The following is a 22,888-nucleotide window of genomic DNA, read 5'->3' as shown; positions in this document are numbered from 1 at the left end:
CTTTTGCCTTCCCGTAACACACTGCACAGGTCAGTATGCTGAAAGAACACAGCAGTCTGCAACCGCAGGCTCCAAAACCATGCAGTTAACATGGGAAATGTAGCATGCATGAATATAGCATACATAATCAATAGTAACAGCTGTCCAGACAAGCTGGTGGGATTCCAATGCTGTAAGACTTCTTCCACACCCTTTTTCTTATCCTTCACACAGGGTAACCAAGACACAGAGACACTGGGAAGAGAGACATGGGAAAGTAAAAAGTACAGGTATCCTTCAGGTTTGAAAACTTATTCATGGTGTAGCAAAGAGCCAGGATCTCTCTAAGAATTCTCTGTGGTTTTTTTTTTCTGAGCATATCCTACTTCCTTTGTAGGGAAGATTCAGTTATTAGATCCAAAACTCCACTTTGTCCAGCCGAAAATATCAAATGTCAAAATGTCATCAATTGTCCTGTAATGCAACTACTCCCTGCCACCAAGTCAGCATATATACCTTTTTGATGTAGCAATACGGACCAAAAGGCCAGGACCACAATATAGCCTGCCTCTTGCAGAAATCTTTTTCTGTCTATCCCATCCAGCCAGGCTATGTGTTGCTTTGAGTCCCCTGCTGCAGGGGCTTTTGTCCTCCAGCCCTCCTGCTACATGGCAGGACACAAACCCAGCCCTTGGTACACTGCCACTCACCTGAAGAGCCACCCTTAAGTTGCTGCAGGTGCCTCGCTGCAAGGATGTATCTTGAAGCATGGCTGACAAACATGGCTTTCTTTTGTGCTGCCTAGCACCAGCAGCCCCTAAGGACAAGATACCCTTCCCTTCTTCTCCCCCACCCCCAGCCCCTGTACACAATATGCTATTTGTCATGGATTTGTTTTCCAGTACATGGAGAGCACAAAACCCCGTGCTCTTCTATGATAAGGTAAGCAGAGTGACCCTGTAACATTCCACATCTGAACTAAGAACAGCATCTGCCTCACAGCTGTCCTTGTAGCAAGTATTTCAAAAACACAGACAGTGAAAAACAGCGGCAATATCTCATCACCGATGTAGCTGCTTACAGAACAGTCCTCACTGCCTTCCAAATATCCATGTTTGAGAGGTGACCTACAGCTGTAAAATTTGGATGTGGATTCCAACACCACCCCTTAATTTCAGAGATGTTCCAAAATGAGATTTGCAGAATGCTTTTGCAGAGTTGCAGGCCAATGGCAGAACTTGTGGCTGGAGCTAAGTTCAGATTCTGAACACCCTGACTCACAGAGATGTCTAAGAGCTTTGGCTTGATTGCAATATTCATGTTCCTTATTAGTTGTGTGCATTGACATACTCACTAAGAGTCATGGATTAGGAGCCCACAGTGAAAGGCTGTACACAGTACCAATAGAGTTTACAGCCAAGAAATAGCTACAGAAAACTGGGGAAATCCAGGGAAAGAGACTTGATGGACAGTGGCCTCACTGCAGTTCAGTTTTCAGTGGTTGTCTTGTCAAAGAAGAGTTGTAAGGCAAGTTTTGAAGGAGAAAAATTCAGCATTTGGCAATGTGCATAAAGAGCTCTTTCAAGAGCCACGTGCATCTGATTCGGTAGCACAACTGTGGACATCTTAGACCATCCAGAACAAGGTCTATGCTTTAGGAAATGAACAAGAAATGAGTGAGGAGCGAGGAGCCCTGAAGGGTGCTGGAGGTAGAGGCAAGTTGCTGCCACTTGCTACAGTAGATAGAGAGAGGTAGTGGAGGCAGTTCATCTAGAGAAAGGAATATTGTAAACAGATGAAAAGAGCTTGGGAAAGCAAATTAGATTGGGAGAACACAGAGACAATGCAAAAAGGGTCAAAAAAGATAATACTCCCTCGATACCTTGCATCCAGATTAAGTCCAATTTGTGCTGAACATTGGAAACCTTAAAGAGATGCCATAGACACAACGAGATTTTAACTTAGAGAAGAGAAAACAGGTCACAGTAGAGAGGGATCATGAAGTCAAAGATGGCAGCTGAAATCAAATGCAGGTGAAGTTCCCAGGAATTAGACACATAAGGAGAGGAGAGAGAAAACAAGTCCAGGCCTACAGGAAACTGAGGGAGCTCATTACCTGCACTGAAGGCCATTGACAGACCAAGAAAATTGAAGGTGGAGTAAGATAAGTCACTAGGGACACCTATGGGAAATGCTTAAGCTGACAGTTACAGTTGGATTCTAAACTAGAAAACGTGAACTCCCATATGACAGTTAAAAATGAAGAGTTTTCAGTGGGAGTTACAGACAGCAGTATCAGTGTGTCTTCATAGAGAAGCAGTAGAGTTGTGAAAGTCAGAGCTGAGCCAGGAGGAAATGGATTTATCAGGGACAAAAATACCTTGGTTATGGAATTTCCACCGGAGAAAGTCTGTAGAATGAGAGCAAGATGAGGGATGCTAGGGTGATGCAGAGCAGCAACCATATGAAAACAAAGAAGGTACAACAGTCATGGCAAAGGAGACTGGAGCATGGAGACCTAACAAAGAGAGAAGTCTGAGAGCTGACCAGAAATTATCCACTGGCTGGACAGCCAAAGCAGCTTTTGGAGAGCTGGACTGTGACTGAAGAGCTGGATTGTGACTGAAGAGCTGAAGATGACATGAGTGCAAGGGAACATAGACTCAGGGCTCAGACATGTTACCACAACAAATGCAAGGGTCACTGGAAAAGTCTGAGGAGCAATACAGGAGGGAGCCCAGTACATGCTGCTGAGCAACTGGAGGCAGAAGACAGACATGGCACTATTAAGAGGAGGGTTGGAAACCAAGGCATTGCACTGGTCTTTCTATAACAAGTTATAGTTCAGTTCCGCTGCCTGCTACCCAGCACTTCTGCCTTACCTCGTGAGACAGGTCTGGGTTTTGCTGACAAGTATCACAGCAATAAGGTCACAAGCTCCTCCTTATTTTCTGGCTTTGTAGACAAGAGGTCTTCCAAATAATAACTTGGCTGCAGAGAGCCAGGAGAACGTCTAATGGAAAGTGTTTTGTTTCACTTCTAACATTTCTCTGTCTACAAGATGTTGACAAAAATCATCATTCCTAGACTTTTTAAAAGTGGAAGGACTGTTATGTGGTGAAAACTCTGTTGAAAGGTATAAAAAGGTTTGTTGTTAACCGAGTGCAACTACACTTGTTGGGCATTTTTAGGGGACTTCAAATGGATGCTCCAAGCAAGGCAGCATGAGCTAGTACAGTTAGGCTCAAAAGATGAAGAGCTCAGATCTCGTGTGTTGTGACAGAGCTGGAGATCATGCAAGTAAATTCCTTCAGGGTAAGAAAGATTCCCCCTTCTATTTGGAAGATAGGTGAGGATAGGAAAAACATTACAGACTGCAGTAAAGAGCAGGTGTTGGCACTTTGCACTAGTAAGAATGATGTAATACTTAACAATTAGGTTGTTGGACACAAGCCTTCATATAAAGAACAACATAGAAAACACATGTTTTCACATGTTTCCAATGCAAAAACCACCTGCACTCAAGTGGTTTCATGAATATTCCATGTGACTGTGAGGTTTAAATGAGCACGCAGTGTGAGCAGCCAGCACACAGTGATTTGGTGCAAGGATCAGATCTCTGTGGGTGAGCAGCAAGTATTACTCTGTAAATACTTTGTGCGTCCATAGGGTGGGCCATAGGAACATACACAGGAAATGCCTCATTCTTTGCTTCTTCAGGAGAAGGAATGAACCTATTGTCTACTCCTCTAGGCAATAACTACTCAGTTCTGAGCCCAGAAAAACTAGTGGGAATCAGACCCCAAGATCCTATTGACATTCTGCGAATTCTGTGGTTTTTCTTTTGTCAGGACTCATATTGCTTTTGTGAGTCAAGAGAGGAAGGGAAAGGAAGAAATATTCAGCATTCTCTCCAAAATCATTTACAGGAGCACTTATGGTTCTGTCCTCTGCATATGAACTCACATGCGTGGTCCTGGGAAGGCTGGATCATTGGTTGCTGCCTGATCATTTACTGAACTGAGAATAATCTTTTGTTTCTCGTGATTATTTGTACTTTCAAAATGAAATTCAACAAAGCTGGCTTTCTTCTTAAAGAAAACAATTGTTCATTTGAAAATATGACTCAAAATATTTTACAACTGAAGTACATCTAAAAGAATGCATTTTCCAAACTGCACAGCACACGACCATATCTCTCAGCAGTCAGAAGAATATTCACGTTAAATGCACAGCTTAAAGAGAGACCTAATAACACAGAACCTGCTGGCAGTGTATATCCTGGGTAATATCAGAGTTTTGTACAGTTAAGAAAACGACAAAATTAGTTAAGAGTGAAATTAAAAATAAATCAAGCCTATAGAACATACTCTGGGATATAGCAGGGAACTGGTCTATAATGCCCCAGTGGTTTGTCTCAAAAATAAGAAACAACAATAGAGCTTTACTTGGCTTCCATTCTTACTTGCAGCTGATTGGTACCACTAAATACTTCTGAAAGCATTCTAACCTCTTTCCTCGTGGTAGATGTAAAGTAACATCCACACACTTGCAACCCATAGTTTTACAAGACAAAATTCAAACACAACACTAAATTATTCCACCTAAGTAGCTCAAATTAAGCTGAATCACCTTGGGGGGGAAGAGAAAAGGAAAAAGAAAAAAGCAACACCAGAATTAGCCTTCATCACATCCATAGAGAGACGTTTACAGCAGGTGAGATTGTTCCTCTACCCATTATTCTACCAATTCTAAGAAATAAATACGGACTCTCAAAATAAAAATCTAAAAACCCAGTTATTTTTCCTCTTCTGCATCCATTATTCAGGTTTAAATGCCTGTATTTTTCTAAATACCCAGCTATCCTTGCAGCTCCTCAACTATCTTTTTTGAGCCCCCTCAAGCTTTTGAGCATGCCTCACAAGCTTACGATTTGCAGATTCTGTTATCCCTTAATATTCATGTCCATAGAGAAGAGTGACAGGTTTGGGGAAAGACCCAGTGAATTATTCCAGACTCTTCAACTCAGATTTCATTTCTTTTCTTGATAGTCAGCACCTGACTGTAATTCATTTTGAAAAGTTTAAACAGAACCTTCTATTTTTTGCTGACTTTGGAACAAGGGCATTTGTCTGTCCCTCATTAATCTTTATGTCACTCACAAGATGGTCTAAAGAAACATCATACCATTTCCTTTCAGAATACATTCCCTAAATAGAGGTCCAACGATGCAAACCTTGTCCATAAACATTTCTATTAAGGTTTTGCTAATGACCTTACACCACAGGAATAAAGATTATTAAGCTGGGCCACGTGTTAGTTAGATGAAAAGAAAACAAAATGAGGCACTAAAACAAAAAGCTTCTCCTTTGACCCTCTGGTACAGAGTTTAAGGCATCAGCTTTCACTGGGACTGAGTTAAGGGCAGCAGAACGAGCTTAATGCTGAGTCTCTTCCAAAACCCCAACAGAACACTTGCTGGTGTTGGATGGTATCAGATGAGTGCTTCTTAAAACATTTCAGAAGTTACTGATCTCTATGGCTGTCCTGTAGCCACCAGCTATGTGCTTGCTAACACAAGCAGCTGTTTAACTACTTGCTACTACAAGAGAATAGGAATGCATTCAAACTGAGGAACAACTTCCAGCCAAGGAGTAGGAACTTATTAACATGTTCCAAGAGTTGCTCAAATCCCCCCTTTTCTCCTTGGGCTCACATAATGTTTTCTTCAATCCTCGTTGCCCCTCAGAATTAAAAGCAACGAGATCTGAAGGATCAAGCCTGCACCTTCGTAGTAAGTGCTTCTCCCCTTGGTAACAGCCATTCTCTGCTTAGAATTTTCACATACAGCAATCCATAATTGCTAATCACAGAAAGAAATCAGAAGGAAGGGATCCCCAAATCAAGCCTTGGTGCTTTTGTTTAGGGAATAAAAAAAGACTGAAGAATGAATGACATGAAAATACAAGTTTACTGAAGAAGAAAAAAAGGTACAGAGGAACAGTTAGGAATATCTCTGGGGAACCTGTATAATATTCTAGTACTGGACTATGGCAATGTTTTTCTAATTCACCAAAGCCAATCAAAACATATAAAAACAGGACTGGGTACACAGGTACTCTCTAGTGTATTGTTTATGAAGCTCTTCCAGATGATACTTCATTGCAATAAGAGGTGGTTTGGTACTCCATCTTACAAAGTCTAATTGCACACATTCACTCTTCTTTTCAGAGCACCATCGAGCTTGCTTGTTTCTAGATACCCACACTCTCTCACTGACATAAGAACATGAGAGTCAACGAGACAGACAGAGAAGTGTTTCCTATCTGATATGCAGCATGGTGCCAGAATGTAACCCGGGATGTCAATGCGATGTGCAGTGTCTTCAAGACAAAAAGCACTCAGGGGATACAGCAGTCAAGGACACCACAAAGTGAAGGATCTGGCTATTACCATACTTCTACACTATGAAAACTATTTAGTATATGAATTAAAGTGGGCATTATTTCCCTCAGCTGGAAGTCAGGATAAGTCAGCTCAGCCAAAGAGCACTGGGAGAAAAGAGGTAAGAAGAAAAGAGTTACTACTACAGGCTTCTGAGTTTTATCACTGAAACACGAGGGGATTTTTGGCAAGTTACTACTGCTTCCGTTTTCAAAAGAGCCTTTAATTTGAGATGTCCAGCTTTTCAGGTGTCCACCTGCAGAAGTTGGCAGGCTACTTTGCCAAGTGTCAGCCTGAACTGCTGGGATGGGCAGGTGGTACCAGGGAATCAATGTCATGCCTTCTAGGAAACATAACATCAGTAGAAAATGTTGACCTCCACTGCTCCACACTGTATCCTTCTGCAACGATACTGAATGGCAAAGCCTCACATAATTATACTGCTGCTTGTAAAGTGCGGCAGATGGAACGTGCTACATCAGCGCTCATTGCTTTTATTACTGAAGGGAAAAAAAAGTCTCCAAGGGAAGAAGTGAATGAAATCCTGAGTGCTGTGTTACTCTGGTTAACTTCTGGGAATCTAATTACTTGAAAAGAGGTGCGCTTAGCAAATCATTATATACTGGTATGAAAAACTGCTGAGGAATACCCCCTCCCCTCTTCATACACCTTACCCTTAGAAAAAGAAGGCAGGTAAGGGTACACTTAACATTCAGAGTCTTTTATACTACTAAGTGAAATCAGAACAAAATATGGTAATTAATCCATTGTGCATTCAAGGATTCAGGTTTGAGCAGCAGATGGGAAAAGTTGTGGATCATAACCCCATGCAATATTTGACAGAATATCAGTCAAATATGGTTCACACATCTTCATGTTTCTGTCAGTCCCTCTTATCTAAAGTTAATTTAAAGTGACAAGATCTACATTAGCACTTTTCAAAGGGTAACGCAAACTTTAGAGTATTCGCCTCAAATCAATACCCACTCAGACTCCTAAATGGCCAACCTGGCAAGTTCCTGAAGGTGATTTCAATTTGTTTTTACACTAAATTTGTCAATCCCTTACTAAGGTTTAAGCACCACCCTTTAAATAAATGAGTTCAGAAGTGCCAAATAGAAGGTGGTACCTGCTTACTCTGTACACCTTTCTCATGACTGTGTGCACACAAAAGCTGTCAAGAAGTCAAAGAAATGCTGGCAGATCTATTTGTGCATAGTAATACAGTTTAGATCCTAGCCTGTGGGTTATCTTTAAACAACTCCTTAAATAAAGAATGCTCAGATGCTCTGCTTAGAAAGTGTAGCACCTATGTTTATGTCACCATTGCAGTAAAATAGAATCCAAACAAATGACCCCGTGCAAGTTCCCACAGAAAGTCCAGTTCTGTGGCCCCAGCTCAGTGCAGCACACAGTTGCTCTCCCAAAAAGCAGTTCACTTTACAGCAAAGGAGGCTCGTTCCCATTTTTCCCCAATCAGTTTTACATGAGCACATGCACGTGCAGTTCTGTGAATGTATTTTTGTGCCTTACTTGGGTGTGGGACTTCAGCAAAGTCCAAATACTCTGATCTAATTCTATTGCTGTGCTGCTTGCTCGTGCTCCTGCTCTTTGCGTTTACATTACCAAATAAGAGATCACACCCTGCAAGGCTGCACAGAACTCATCTCTAGGGAAAGCAAAAGCACTCCTTGGCATTCAGATTGCACACAATCCCAGTATCCTCCTCTTTCCCCCCACCCCTGTAACAAATGATTTAGAGCAGGCTGTGAATGAGAAACATAAGGTAAATGCTATTTAGGCCCTACTGCCTTCCATCCATGAAGTGCAACTTGGCCTTGCCTCTGGAGAGATGTCCAGCTCAGCCCTTCTGGATGCACAGTCACTGTCTGGAATGTGTGTGTGCTTGTGTGCTTTCTGGACAAGGCACAAAAGGAGGAGGATGACATTGATACAAGGACTCTGGCTTCTGGAGTTTGCTGGGGCTGAGTCACATGAGGTTTGAAGGGAGGCTCAAAGCCCACCAACAGCGGGTGGGGTGGGGAGAGAAGCGATAACTTTAAGTCCTTTCTCATTTTCCTCCTTTCTTTTCCATAAAGAAAAACCTAAGACCATAACTTCCCTGCCAACCAGTCTCCACCCCATCTCAGATCTCTTGCAGAGGTTGTACTCCAGAAGGGGTGGTGAGGCAGGAGAGCAGCCAGCTCTGCCTACTCATATGTAGAAGGGACTTAGATACGAGACAGATAAATTGATCACATCTGAACTCATGCCTGGGCGTCTGGGAGAAAATACAGCAGGAAAAACAACAGAAAAAGGTCCCAAAACAAGAAAGTTAAAATAGTACAGCTGCATTTTTAATGTGGTTTTCCTGTACTAATTCAATTCTGCATTAACTTCAACAGCCACAGTAAGACTTCTCAGACCCATGCCGTATGCCTTCCACAGCCACATCCACTCCCTGACACAAGACAGAATCACAGAATGATTTGGGTTGGAAGGGACCTTTAAGATCACCTAGATCCAACCACCTCTAGACCACATTGCTCCAAGCCCCATTCAGCCTGGCCTTGAATGCTTTCAGAGTGGAGGCATTTCAAGAAGAAGCCCCTGGTAAGTGCAATAACTCTTCGTACTTAAGCACTTACCAGAGGGAGAATGGTGAGACATGCAAAGCACCTCTTCCAGATAGCACCCCCACTTTGGCATGCTCCTACATAGAAAACATCCTCTGTTCTACTTGCAGGCTGTGAACGGTAACTTGCAGAGCTGTTCAACCAGCAGCTTACACATAAAGGATAATATGAAACCCTACTGAAAACCCCACTGCCACCAACAGCTTCCCAAAGAGCTGCACTGAGTCCTCTTGGTAACTCAGGCTCTAAAGTGAATGACAGCATTTCACTATGGTGACTTTTCACAGGCAATCATGTAACAACAAGAATAAATAAAATCTTCCTCTCTACTTCTTGACAGAAAGGCCAGACTAGAAAAAAATTTCTTTCAGAGTTCTGACCTATGAGAACTTTTATGCTCACATCAGGCAGTTGTGTGCCAGCTGTTACCACCCCATGCAACCAGAGAACCTTGATTTTTTTGTGTGTACCCTGTCACTCATGATGAGGTAACGTTATATTCACAGTTCTTTTCAGCATGGCATTATTTTTATGCTGATATCTATACTTAAAAACAACAACAAAACAACAAACCAAATAGGAACCACTTGCCTGCAGCATGAAATGACACCAGCTGAGAGGTGAAGGACCCTTGAGCTCTTCTCTCTTTGGTGAGGCTTCTGGCTGAAATCCAGATTTGCTCCAGTTTTACTCCAATGATCAGAAATAAAAAAAGAAGCTCTTGCAAAAACCTGATAAACATCCCATACTTAAAACAATAAGAAATCCAAGGAAAACTGCCCATTTATCTCACCAACACTCCCTTACTGCCAGCTGGCCAGCAAGGCTCTTCACCACTTGCTGTCCCAGCAGCCTGTGCTGCTCACAGCTGTGCCCCATTCATGAATAAACAGGTGAGTTTGGAAAGCACTGAATAGTTATTTGATAGTGGATGGGGAAAGCCCTCTCTTGTCTTTTCTTCTGCCTCAGATTCCACCATGAAGCTACAGTCAACAGTGCAACCTCAGGCAGTGAGCAAATACATATAAACACAGACACCTCAGTGGGTAGAAGACTTAGTGAGGGACATATTAGAAATGAGGAACACATCCCTGCTTGGTGTTAAGCACTCCTTTTCCTTTCACTCAGGAACTTGTGTTACTTTACTATGCTATTATTCACATCATTCATCGTAGTTCTGATATGAATGAGTAGTTCAGATCTGTGGAGAAAAAGCAAAACTACCATTTGTAGTTTGAAAGAGATGTCTATTTTCCACAAGATGCTGCCTCCTTTTGAGATATGCATTGAAAGCAGCCATACAAAATGCTACCAAAACTGCTCTAGCTGTTTTCTCTAGCCCTCTCTTTCCTGAGATAGATATGAAAAGATATATATGGTAGATATCGAAAACCGGTCTTCTCCCTGCCTTATGTTTTCTACATGATTTTTAAAACTTTGAAAGCCTGCTGAGAAAAACACACCATGAGAGGAAAGCGTACCATCCTGGGGACACAAGCACTGCCAACAGGGCTGGCAGCAGAGCTGCAGAGCCATCTGAGCTGTCACCCCCAGCATGAGAGCCATGAGCTCCTCTGGCCTCTGGGGCTGCTCAGGAAGGGAGCTGGCACACTCTGGCCTCTCGAGTAGAGCATGGCAGCAATTAATTGCATAGTAATGCAGGGATGCAATTAGAGTCAGGCCAAACACAACGCATCCCCTCTCTTGGCCTCTGAATTTGGAACGTTTTCACCCAGACATGCCAGTGAGAGCCGACTACGGATTTGTGTCTGACTTTAGTCAGCACTCCCTTGCTGCTGTACCCCCACCCCACCAGGGAATGGAGACAGGTACTGATGTTCTGAGTAGGTATTCCGACACCTTCCCAGCCTGTTTTGCCAACAGAGTTGTTGGGCTCCATTTTTCTGACAGCATTTCACCCTAGCAATCTTGATCTTTCTTCCAGGTTGTCTTTTAGACAGTGCAACTCTTTCAGTTTATCCCTCAACCTGCTGTATTTCAAATATACCACTTATATAGAAATCAGACTACTTATACACAGAACTGCTTGTTTGTTCTCCTGTGTCTGTTCCCTGTGCTCTTTTCATTTTTATCCTTAAGCATTGAACCACCTGGACCAGAGCAGTCCTCCATGGTTGTTTGGAAATAAGTCGAGCACATAAAATCTTATGATTCTGGGTCCATCATCTCCCCTTCCCCCCACCTCACCACAAATGGACTCTATTACTAATCATAACTCACAGCCAACATCTCTTTGGTTATAGAGAGGAAGAGATTTTCAGCCTCAGGCAAAAGACATCCAGTCTGATCATGAGAGATGCTGAAAGCTACGGGGGTTGCTGGCTCATAGTATCGCTAAGGATATAGTCCTTGGGGAATAACTTCCTTGCTCATCTAAGTTTTCTTTCATCCAAAATTCAAGCATTCCCCATCCTGGTTATCTGGATAAAAAAATATATCCTTAAATGAGATGAATGATTTGGGGCACTTCAGGTGTCTTTTTGGGGGGGATTAAGCTCAAAGCTCCACCGAGAGAACCTGATTTCCAGAGACAGCCAAGTAACATTCTTTCTGAAAATGAAGTCTATCCAGACATCCCAAGCAGAGCATTTCAAAGCCATCCTCATCAGGTAGGGAATTTTGTTCCATCTTCTGTGCTTTTAATTTGGTGTCTTACAGCATTTAAAAATATTTAATGAAGTCAATAAACTTGTTGGACAGAAGGCTTTGCTGTGGCCAGTGCATGAAATAGAGATCTGCCACCTGTGTGCTGCCCACCTTCCCTTCAAAGCCCATGGATGAAGCTCTTCCAGCACACTGACTCTGTGAGTCTGTGCACTGTTTACATCTATATTTATATTCTCTTAATTATTTTGTATCACATACAGTTTTAAAACCTTTCCTTTAGTAACAAAGCTTTCTAGATCACTTTTGTCTTTGTTTTAAAAATAAACAACTTAAAAGAAGGCAAGATCAGAAGATTAAAGAAATTAATGAGAAAGATACTTAAAAGGGTTTCAAAGTCTCCTTCCTGCAACACTGTGTGGATTTAAAAAAGAAAGTAATCATAAGTTCACAACTCAAATTAGCACCACCGTATATACCAAGAGAGGTCTGGCTCAGGGGCTGTGAAATTTGGACCCATCTCAATGAAGGAGAGAAATTACATTTAGTTTCATTTACTTTATCTTTTCACTGCATTTTCCCTTCTAAAACTGGGGAATTTCAAAGGTAGGTATCATTTCTGCTTCATATTCAGCATGGCATGCATGCTTTGGGTTCCTATGAGCAAGGAAAGTTGTGCATCTTTATGCAGTGGGTGCAACAAACCTGCTTCACCTTCACACCGCGCAGCTCAGCTGCCAGGAGAAGCGTGAATTGCTCCAAAGCAGCTGCACACGCCTGAGCTGGGCTCTGCAGGCACAGAGGCAGGGAGATGAAGATGGGGTGGCTGAGTTGGTAAGAAACAGCGTACGTGGACAGACACAAGTGAAAGCAGGTGTTGAAAGGAGGAGGCTTAAAGGCTGCAGACAGATGTCTTAGCTAGGGGGCACAGAAAAGTATGAATGTAAAAAGCAATTAGGAATATTTGTCATACATTAGGAAAGAGAGCAACCTTGGCAGCCCAACCTGTAGCATGTAGATTTGTGTTCTGTTGTCACTGAATGCCAAAAATCATTTCTCCCACTTCACTCCCTCAAGGCTCCATGTGACTTGTTGGAAATGCAGCAGCTCTGGCTTCCTCTCCTTCACGCTTGTTTTCTGTTTGGTAGAAATATCCTTGATTCATACCATGAGGAAGAAAGAATCTGTGCACAACACACGTGCACTCCAAAAGCACAGGGGTGAGCACTACACTTGTCATGACCACAGAGAAGCCACTGAGATAAGATTAGCATTGTGTTGTGATGTCAGACACAGATAAATACTGTTCTCTTCCCCAGAAACAAATCTAAGACTTGGTTGGCCAAGGAGAAGCTTGAACCTGCTTCCATTAGCAGAATGCTTGCTCCTGCTGCTTTCCCCCTTGGCAGTAGAAGGAGGGGGTGTTTACACAGTCTAATTTTAGAGATCATGCCTATATATCCCTTACAGAAGGGGCCTCAGATGACCAACCTGCTAACTTAGTTTTGCTGGATGCGAACCTAAAGTTATGTGGAACACACTTGGACCTGGATAGTAAAGCCCTTGATCCCCCTTAACAGAGCAAAGCAAGCTCCTTGCATCAGAGTCTGAAGGGCTTTACCTCTTCTCACTCAAAATTTGGTTGTGTGAATACACTCCATCCCACACCCCTGAATAATCAGTACCAAAGCATCAATTCTCCAGGCTGGTGTCTTAATGAAGTTTGGAGCAATGTCCCTATTTTGGCTGACTGGAACATCCAAGGCCATAGAAGTATACAATCATTAAGGTTAGAAAAGACCACTGTGATCATCCAGTCCAACTGCCAAACCATCACCATCATGCCCACTAACCACGTCCCTCCCTGGAGAGAGGAAATCTCTACACAGGAGGTGCTCCCACCTTTCACAGTCCTCAGAACTAATAGCCTCAGAAATCAGGGACAAATGTTACCAGAATTTGTTGTAGCATCGATAAATTGATCTGAAATTTGTGAGGGGGTTTTAGTTTTGGTTAAAAATAAAAATTTAAAAAATCCTCAAAATATTGCTGAAAATGTATAAAATAAGAGTTATGGTGATGTGTGTGTGTGTGTGTGTGTGTATGCAGAAGCACACCGCAGAATTCTTTTATCTCATAGAAAGACATTTGATACTTATTAAAAGATTGTTGCTTTAAGGCATATTTTGATTTTCTGCCTAAGACTGTGTGGAGAGTCTTGCTACTGAGATAATAACAAAGAAACCTTAAACATGAAAAAAAATAGCCACATGAAAGATAGTATGTTCCTTATTAGTACTGCTATCGTTTTCCTTGGGATTACGTCTCTCCATATATAACAGAAGTTTACAAGGAAAAGCCCATTTCCAGTAGAAAGAGACACCACAAGGTAGTTTTGAACTTTTTTTTTTTTTGTATTCAAAACTGGTGGTTTGTGATACTTCATTAAGCAATTATCAAGTGACTATTTACTTCAAAAACATATTTACAGTTTTAAGATCTGTTCTAAGGAGAATACAATCAGCCGTGCTGCATATATCAAGACACGAGGAGTTAGACCATTCTATTAGACATGCCCCAACAATGCTTTTAAAACTTGAGAAAGCTACACTTTTTTTCTGCTTGTAGATGAAAGCGTTTTGGGGAGCTGAAGAGCAATCATACGTAATTTTGGAATGATTTAAACCTTTTAGAAACTTTTATATGCATTTGATGTATATATATATATATTTGATGTGTGTTTTTACTTTGGTGTTTCTAGGCTCAATTTACAGCACCTTGCTTTCTTCCTCCAAGACCCTGCAGAAAGCTGGAGTCAAGCATAACTTGAGGAAGAGAAAATTTCAATCAATAGACTGCACAGCTGCAAACATAAGCTCTTTTTAGCTGCAAAACCGTCAGTTTAAAGGAGTAATTTATTTTTTATTGGAGCTAATTAAAGTTCATTTCAATTGATCGAGGTGCAGGAGATAGTCTTCTTCACAGGAAGAGAAAACGACTGCCATAAATAAACCTAAATAAACAGCATGGAAGCACAACACCATCCCAGAGTTACAAACCCTTCCTAGTTTACAGCAGGCTAAAGTTTAAGTAACACACACTAATAACCTGAGCACTGAGACATTTAAAATATGTCTGCCTAGTGAAATGGCACATGCCATTCATTTTCCTATGAAGATGTGCACATCTATTCTTTACACAGAGGCATTTACGCATTAAGATTTAGATAAATATTTTCCGTGTTACGACCTACACTTACTTCAGCAACAGCCATCCTTAGAAGAAAGCAGGCTGCCTGTACGAACACGTATGCACTCATTTGTATGAACATCGATGAGCAGGTTGTGTGGAAGACATTTAGAAGAATAAATAAATAAATAAAGCCACGGTATTTTTCTCACAGCACAGAAAGGTTAAGGGATCACTGAGTGAGGCAAGAAGTTCTCCGGCATTAGAGGAAGGCTGCAGATAAAGAGAATATTATTTTAATAGCAAAATGAAATCTCTTTTACATTCAGTACTTCCTTTGTTTCATCCAGGACACCAGGCATTAGAAAAGGGACACAGCCCTAGGAATGTAGCAACCCAAACCCCATTAAACATGCATGGGGAAGATTTCCAGCCTGCTGTGCAGGGAGTTACATGCCCAGGCTCTGTTAACAACAGTAATTGTGCATATAATTTCCTGTGCGTTGCTCTGAAAATTCACCCTACAGACTTTATCTCCATGTCAAGTAAGTCAGCAGCCATTTATTATATTCTGAGGTTGGAAAGCAGAACTTTGAATCTGCAGCATGGAATTGGTTGCTTTTGCTCCTCTCCCTTTCCCACACTTTTTCCAGTATAAATAAATCTAAGGAAAGCTCTGAGGACCAAGCCCTTGGACAAGGGGGAATGCGGCTCCAAAGGCTGCAGGGTCTTCTGTGTGCCGATTGTTCCTGCTGCCAGGTCTGGGCTCTGCAGGACCCATGCTGGTCCCTGCTGGGGAGAGCTGGTGGGCAGACCACTCTGCATCCTGGTTTCATCTCTGGGGACAATGCAGAGGCCTGGAGACGATAATGCATGTATCCATATGCCTGTGGAGGAAAGGCTCAGCTGTACCAGGATGCAGGGCTCAAGCCCACATGGACCAGAATAGGATGTAATTGGCATCTCCCACATGGCAGAAATAAGCTTAAGCAAGAAGCATACTCAAGGTGCTTTGAAAATGGATTTGTATGAAATGAATAAAATCACTAAATGCACTAGCTGGCACTGAGGTCCTCAGAGGTGTTCAGGATATGAGAAGTAGCTAAGGAAAAGCTGCCAGGCAGAAGGTGAAGTGAAACATTTGGATAACAAAATCCACCTGAAAGCTCCCCAGCAGTGGGCATAACTGTGCAGAATGCCAAGCTCAGAGTTACATGGGAGCTAATAAAACTCTAACCCTAATCTTGACCCTAACCCTAACCTAGAAGGCTGCCCTAGAATAACAAATCAAATTTTGATCAACTTTCTGTTAAGAAAAGCAGAAAAATGCCAAGCTGCCTCCACTGGCTGACAAGCAATTAAAACTGACTCTATCTGCTCACAAATGAGTGAATGCAGAAGGCAAAATGGAAACCAGATCAGAGGATACTGCAGAATCAGGGCAAACTGTGGAGGCAATTTTCTATAAAAGATCATTGGGCTCCAGAAAGTCATACAGCAAACTAAGTTGAATAAGGCACTCCCTCCACCCTCATCCCCATCTAGTTCTCTGAACTTGGGCGCTAATTAAAGAAGTACAGAGATTAAGTGTTCACATAAATATGTACACGCTCAAGAATCTGAAACACCCATGTGACCACAAAACTAAAGAATCCCATTTTCTCCTTACCAACCACACTCCCAGCAGCTCTCTTGGCACCAGAGGGAAAGGATGGGGGAAAAAGCAGAACAAAACCAAGACGGTCTTGGCACAGCGTGCCCACAAAGTTATGCTGTGATCCACTGATGAAAAAAGTTCTCCAGGGAACAATCCCACATCAGTAGGTGGAGCAGCTAATCTAATAGGTTTCTTCTGTATCTATATTCTATAATGGCATAACATGCAGCAGGGAGCATGTGATCACTCTTTGAATAAGCAGTGGGAGGGGAAAGGATACGTTTAATGGCCAGAATTAGTCTCCTTATATTGGCTTCCCAACCCATTGTGTAGAATATGCAGCATAAGAGTCGTGCGAGACTTTTTTTTTCTGATTTTGAAATGGGTTCACATCAAATACACCCATCCCCCAGACACAAGAAATTTCTCACCACATGCTCCTGTCCTCCAGACTTACACAGCATTTTATTGTATAGAACACTTCAAAAGCATTTGGTTCCCTTGTAAAAGTTTTACAGGAAAATCACTGAAGAGAGATGTAACTTTTTTTTTTTCTTTTTCTTTTTTTTAAATTCAAAACTAGAACCAATATTCTGGATTCCCACACTTTGGTGTGGACTCAGAGAGAGCTGCGCTTTGCTGTACGGCAGAGCAGAAATACAGACCCTGCATAATTAGAATTGCAGTCATGGCCTGTGGGATCTAGTGATTTGGACATATTTTATTTAACCAGCTTAGTAAAAGGTAATATTCAGCAGCTGTGATCTATAGCAGAATTACAATTTTCAGGGTCAAGGAGGGATTTTGATATTAGGAGGTTGGGCAGAATTGCTGTAAAATCTCATGAGCTGTCGTTAAAAATAAATGAGAAAATAGGTTATCCAAGAGTCATTGTAAGGGAAAAATCAATAGGCAGTGTCTATTCACTTGGGCTATCAAAATCCTTGAAATTTGAACAAAAGTTTCACGTTTAGTGTGCTGTAGGTTTTGAAATGTAAGTGGTGAATGCTCTGTGGGTACAAATTCATTGTGCTGTGCATTCAAACAAGAAGAAAACCTTCTGAAGTTCTGGAGTTCTCTATTAAGATAGTACAGTTCCTTAGTCACCAAGTCAGACACGTAAAACAGTTGCCGGCAAAACTTCAGAAGCGATTTTAGCTAACTGATGACAAACCCTCCCTTGGAAATCTATCTCATTTCTGTATCTCACCTTGCTCCTCAGGGGCTGCTTCCATCCCTGGGTATTCAGTGGGCACAGGCAGGGGCTGCAGAGCTGCAGCCAGGCAGCCTCTGTGAGAGCACTCCTCCACTGCAAAACTGCAAACGCTGGAGATTGGAAATGAGCATTATTGATAATTTGGAGCAGTGCACGTAATTGATATGGAAAGGGAGTATCATCCTCATTCAGAAACAATTAACTTCCCCCTCCAACACAGCAGTTCAAAGGAGCCTCAGCCTTTTAAATATGAATGAGTATAACTTCAAAATATGCAACTATTAGCTATTACACACTTGGAGTAGGATTTTTTTTAACGTTTTGCAGCTACCAGATTTAAGTGTGTCACAGACATATATATGCATGTGCAGCAGTTGTGTGCAGACTCCAATCCATTAGGACTGGAGACGGGAAAGAAAGGGGAGCATACTGCTGAAAGAGTTGTTGGATCACTGTGTTTTATTTGTGATTCATCCCAATTAAACCCAAAAGTCCACTTAACGCTTGGTTCAAGGCAGACAACTGAGACCTTACAGAATGATACAAAAATGAGCAATTTCATCTCAAATGGCCACCCAAAAATGTGTCCCCAAAGCTTAACAATGCTGCAGAACCCAACAGACTCTTCTGCAGGAGCCTGATGAAAATTTGTATGTTGTTAATTTGATTGCTGAGGGTGCATGTTAAATAAATAGAAAAGAACTGAGTTTGTCACTGTCATCTGAATCCATTCAGTCAGTGCAACAAAGGTATATTTAACTAAAATATGAAACAGACTTGCTAACACCACATTATTTTCTCAGGCTTACAGAGTTAAAAAAAAAAATTAAACTGAATATAAATGACTTTGAGCATTTTTTATGACACCCACAGCCTAAGTGATCCAGATAATGTAATCTAACCATCATTAGAAACCATGAAATCACAATTCCTCTGGGATGGATATTTATCTCTCTGTTACACACAGAAAGGCGATTAATTAGTAGCTCTTTCAGTGTTTAACATTGCTGTGTACTAAGGCTGATTAAAATCTAACTGTAGAACAGCTATCATAGCTAACATATAATCTGGGGAAAGTTTAGCTGGGGCATGAAGAAGCACCTTAAAAAGAAAATTTAAAAACATTCCCTTAGAAGCAGGTAGATTCAGAGCCAAAAGCCAGGCTTCCTTCTAATGTCTATGACACACGGCAATCACAGCAACTACTGAGATATCAAGCCTGTCAATATTAAAAACAACTAAACCAATGCCAAGTATTTTCGTAAAGTGGGAACAGTGACAGAATGACCCATTTGTTTTCTAGGAATGCATAGAGCGTGCAGCCATAAAGTGAATTACACAGCGTAGTCTTGAATGGCTTTTTCTGACATTTAAATCAGTGTTGGCTGGGGCATGTGCATGCATACACCGTGCAAACAGCACAGTGCACACACTTGATGGGGGCTTAATTCATATTTCTGTTATAATTTCACTGGATTGCGTGGAATGCACCAAAGATACATCAATGTGTGTATGCACAGTTTCCTCCAGGATCTCAGGAGAGACAAGAGAACATGGGCGATTTCAACTTTGGGAGGAATAAACAGAGATGACTTCAGTACTTCTGGTTTTCAGAGCATTCCTAGTGTGAATGAGAGTACTGGAGGAATTTCATGCAAGAGCTAGCTAAGATGCAAAAAAAATAAATCCCAAATCATGACTCATTATTCTGCAAAAAACAATATATTTTGGCATCATTGTACCTAGGTATTCACACTGATATGTTCTGGTAGATTGAGAAGAGTGAATAAATGTTAAAACCAAAGAACTGTTCAGCAAAAAGATCAAGGTAACCTTGGTTTTATTTACCTTTTTGATCCCATCAACTCAGATCACAAATCAGTATTGAACATAGATGATATTTTAGCAAGGATCCACAAAAATGGAAAAATTACACGTACTTTTAAAACAAAGTTTAAAGAAAGGACAGTTTAGCACCCCCACACCCCAGTCCAGGTCCCAAAGAACTGAGCCAGATTCCTAATCCTCCTCATTGTGTCGAGTATTGTGTAGATGCTGCTCTCTTCTGGCTGCCTATACACATTTTAATATGCAAAAATATAATAAAAAGTGAAATGAAAGGCTGCTTAAATCAAACATGGATTCAGCATACTGAGGGTAATGGAGTCACCTCCCCATGGAAAGTTGACTTATACCCACCTGCTTTGCAGTGTTGATCCAACGCCAAACTTAGTGGGAGCTCCTTCAAAATTTCTCTCCTCTCTTCCTGAATATTTCACTCTAAAGAACCCAAGTTTGCTCCTGGAGGAAAGAGGAAGGTAGCTGCAGATGACCAGTGGTACCTGCTGCGTGTGCCAGCAGCACCTGGCAGGGAAAGGGGCACAGCTGGTAATTACGTGGAGTTGGGCCTTAACTCACTTATCACTTCACGGCTACTTGAGTAGTAATAGCTTAAATAGTTCATATGCTTAAAAAAAAACAACAAACACCAGACTAAGCAGCAATACAGTGAAAACCAATGAGAAGATCAAAACAAAACACTGAAACTCTCAAGTGACTGCTACACTGGGACAGAGATGTTTGAGTGCACTACACCATGCCCAAGCTACCCAACTCACCTATCCATATCACCAGCCTCACACCCCTGCTTCAGGAAGAGCAGAGAAGGAGCAAGAGTCTTATGGAAGTAGGAAATAAAAAGTCACCATGGTACTTCGTTGCCCCACTGTGTGATGTGATAGAGTGAGTAAAGTACTGGGTTCCAAGGTGACGCTAAGATGGTTGACTTCCACCCACAAACTGCATGGCAACTCCACACATTTGTGTGCAGGTCAGGCATTCCAACCTCCTCAGCAGATGTCCTCTAATGACTCAGGTTGGGCGGGCAGCAATCTCTGTGGTGAGGGCAGGCTGTGAATGGTGGGGAACGCAAGGCTTCCAGCCTGTCTGTGTGCAGGGCCTTGCTTCTGCCAGGCTTCTGTGGGACTCGCAGGGATATCTGTTACGATTCATTAAGTAGCGCTCTGAGAAGTTACCATAATAACATTTCAACAGGGTTTCCAGAGGGAGTCTCAGAAACTACAGGAAAAGCCGACAAGTTTCAATCCATTTATCAAAGCGCTTCAAGACAGATGAAACGGCAGACATGCTTAGTGAGGAATGTCTCTCTTTCTGGGTGTCCAGAGCATTTCAGTAAATAAAAAGCTCTTTAAAAATAAGTCAATACAATGGAATCCCTTTTGCCCTTTGCCAGCGCCTGTATTACACTTACACCCAAATGACCCTCCTACCTATTATACTGTGGCATTTGCATATACATCAAATAGATGCTTTTCACTTACATAATCCAAGAATTACAGAGCACACAATATATTAAACACTACAGCACCTCGTGAGGCAGGTTAGCATTAATGAAGCTGCAGAGGGTAAACTGAGGCACACGCTAGCTTTATGACTTGCTTGTGGTCCCACAGTCAATCAATGGAAAAGTCATTAAGACTTTCTTCAGACAAACAGTAGACACACATATGCACATAGTTGTATGGATAAAACAAACTAATCCACATTTTCAAAAGGAATTTCAGCTACCCATCTGAAGACACTCAGGCCCTGGTTTTCTGAGGGCAGGAGAACAAAAGCCAAATAGGAGAACTTAAAAAGAACAGAAGGCAAACATTTGCTGTTGGAAATAACATCTTTCTGTATGCCAAACTGTGTACACAATACAAAGAAGCATCTGAAACCAAAGGACACTTTAGATGCTGGTTTCCAATAATTCAATTTCCTGAGTAAAGATTTTTTTGAGACCTGCAACAGGGGGTTTGTTAGGATTTTGTTCAATAACATGGGGTTATATTTAGCTTTTGTACAACAGATAGCAGGAAAAAAAAAAGAAAAATCACTGGTTAAGGTCTTTGAGCCAAGCATCTAGGATAAAATTTTCAAAAGAACTCAACAGTGATTTTTGGAAACAGAATTAGGCTAGTTGCTGTGACAGGCTTTGATAGCTTCCCCCCTACGTCCTTTAGCATTTTAACTCAGAGCTGATTTTGTCGGTTATGGTGCCATTTCTTGTTTCAGTCTCCCCATCTCATGGCCTTCACCAGTAGTGCTATGTCAAGCTGGATTAAAACCAGGAGACTCAGAGATGCGAGAGCTTGTGGTCATGACCTCCCAGCATGTCTGTCGCCTGAGAGTGTTGTAGCTGGACACAGGGATGCTCCCTGGGTGGCTCCCACTTCCCAGCCGCCTTTGTTCTCTTTGTGGGAGCACTGGCTAATAGTGGTGTACACCCTCTGCCTGATGGCTAGGTGAGGCTGTAATTACCTAAGTAATAAAGGTCTGATCCTTCCCTGCTCTGCACCTTCTTGGTTGGTCAGGAATACTTGTCTAAAGTGGGTGCCAAATGCTACCAGATCAGAAAGATGGCATTTTACATCAATGGAAATGACCAGGTGTAAGGAACAAAGGCCCACATAACAATGTTCACAACTCTGTTGTCCTTTAATTAAGTAGTTCCTCGGGCAATGACACTAATGAGGCCCTGTTTCCTCAGGGTTGGATTCTCTAGTATCTAAATGGGATGTGAGCTCTTCCCGGGGAGAGAGGCATTTGCAATTTCTCCCTCTCAGGTGGAGCCCAATTTGGGTGGATGTCACGCTGCAGCCTTTCTCTTGGTAGGGACGCAAGTGAGACCCTTCTCTTCTTCACTGCTTATTTTCCAGAAACCTACAGAAACATCTGATAGCTCTTGTATTAAACTTGCTTGAGTGTGGGCAAAGAGCTTAAAGTCACAAGGGGACTGAAAGATAAATGCATCAAATGAGACAAAGCAAAGTCAAAAACCTGTTTTTACTAAACAAAGGTTAAATATTAGTTTTGCTTATAAGCAAGTCCTCTGGTTGTGTGGTAAATTCCGGGGGTATTTTTTTTGCTGTGTCAGAAGACATGCCTGACTGAAACTCCTGCAAGCAGTATCAATAAAGGGAATATGTACAAGCAAATACATGCAAACAGGGCACACAGCTCTGGGAAGAAGCAACATTACTTAGCTGGGTGCAGACAAGAACTGGAAAGCTCATTTAATCCACAGAAGCAGGGAATGTGCTCACAGGACCCATGGCTGTGGGTCTGAAAGGTGAA

General features: G+C 41.9%; 1 long non-coding RNA gene across 1 annotated transcript in view; it reads right to left on the bottom strand.

The window, feature by feature from the left end:
- Nucleotides 1-19,569: 19,569 nt before the first annotated feature.
- LOC107316130 overlaps nt 19,570-22,888 on the bottom strand; it is a 6,201-nt gene continuing 2,882 nt past the window's right edge. Inside the window, exons 1-2 of the long non-coding RNA XR_001556173.2 lie at nt 19,946-22,888; nt 19,570-19,819 (exon numbers count right to left, since the gene is read on the bottom strand). The exon at nt 19,946-22,888 is cut by the window's right edge and continues 2,882 nt beyond it. This is a non-coding gene — a long non-coding RNA (uncharacterized LOC107316130). The remainder of the gene's footprint in view (nt 19,820-19,945) is intronic.

Source organism: Coturnix japonica, chromosome 6, assembly GCF_001577835.2.
Source record: "Coturnix japonica isolate 7356 chromosome 6, Coturnix japonica 2.1, whole genome shotgun sequence".
In the NCBI taxonomy this organism is placed as follows: domain Eukaryota; kingdom Metazoa; phylum Chordata; class Aves; order Galliformes; family Phasianidae; genus Coturnix; species Coturnix japonica.
The sequence above is the reverse complement of the archived record's forward strand: the minus strand, read 5'-3'. Positions and strand labels throughout refer to the sequence as shown.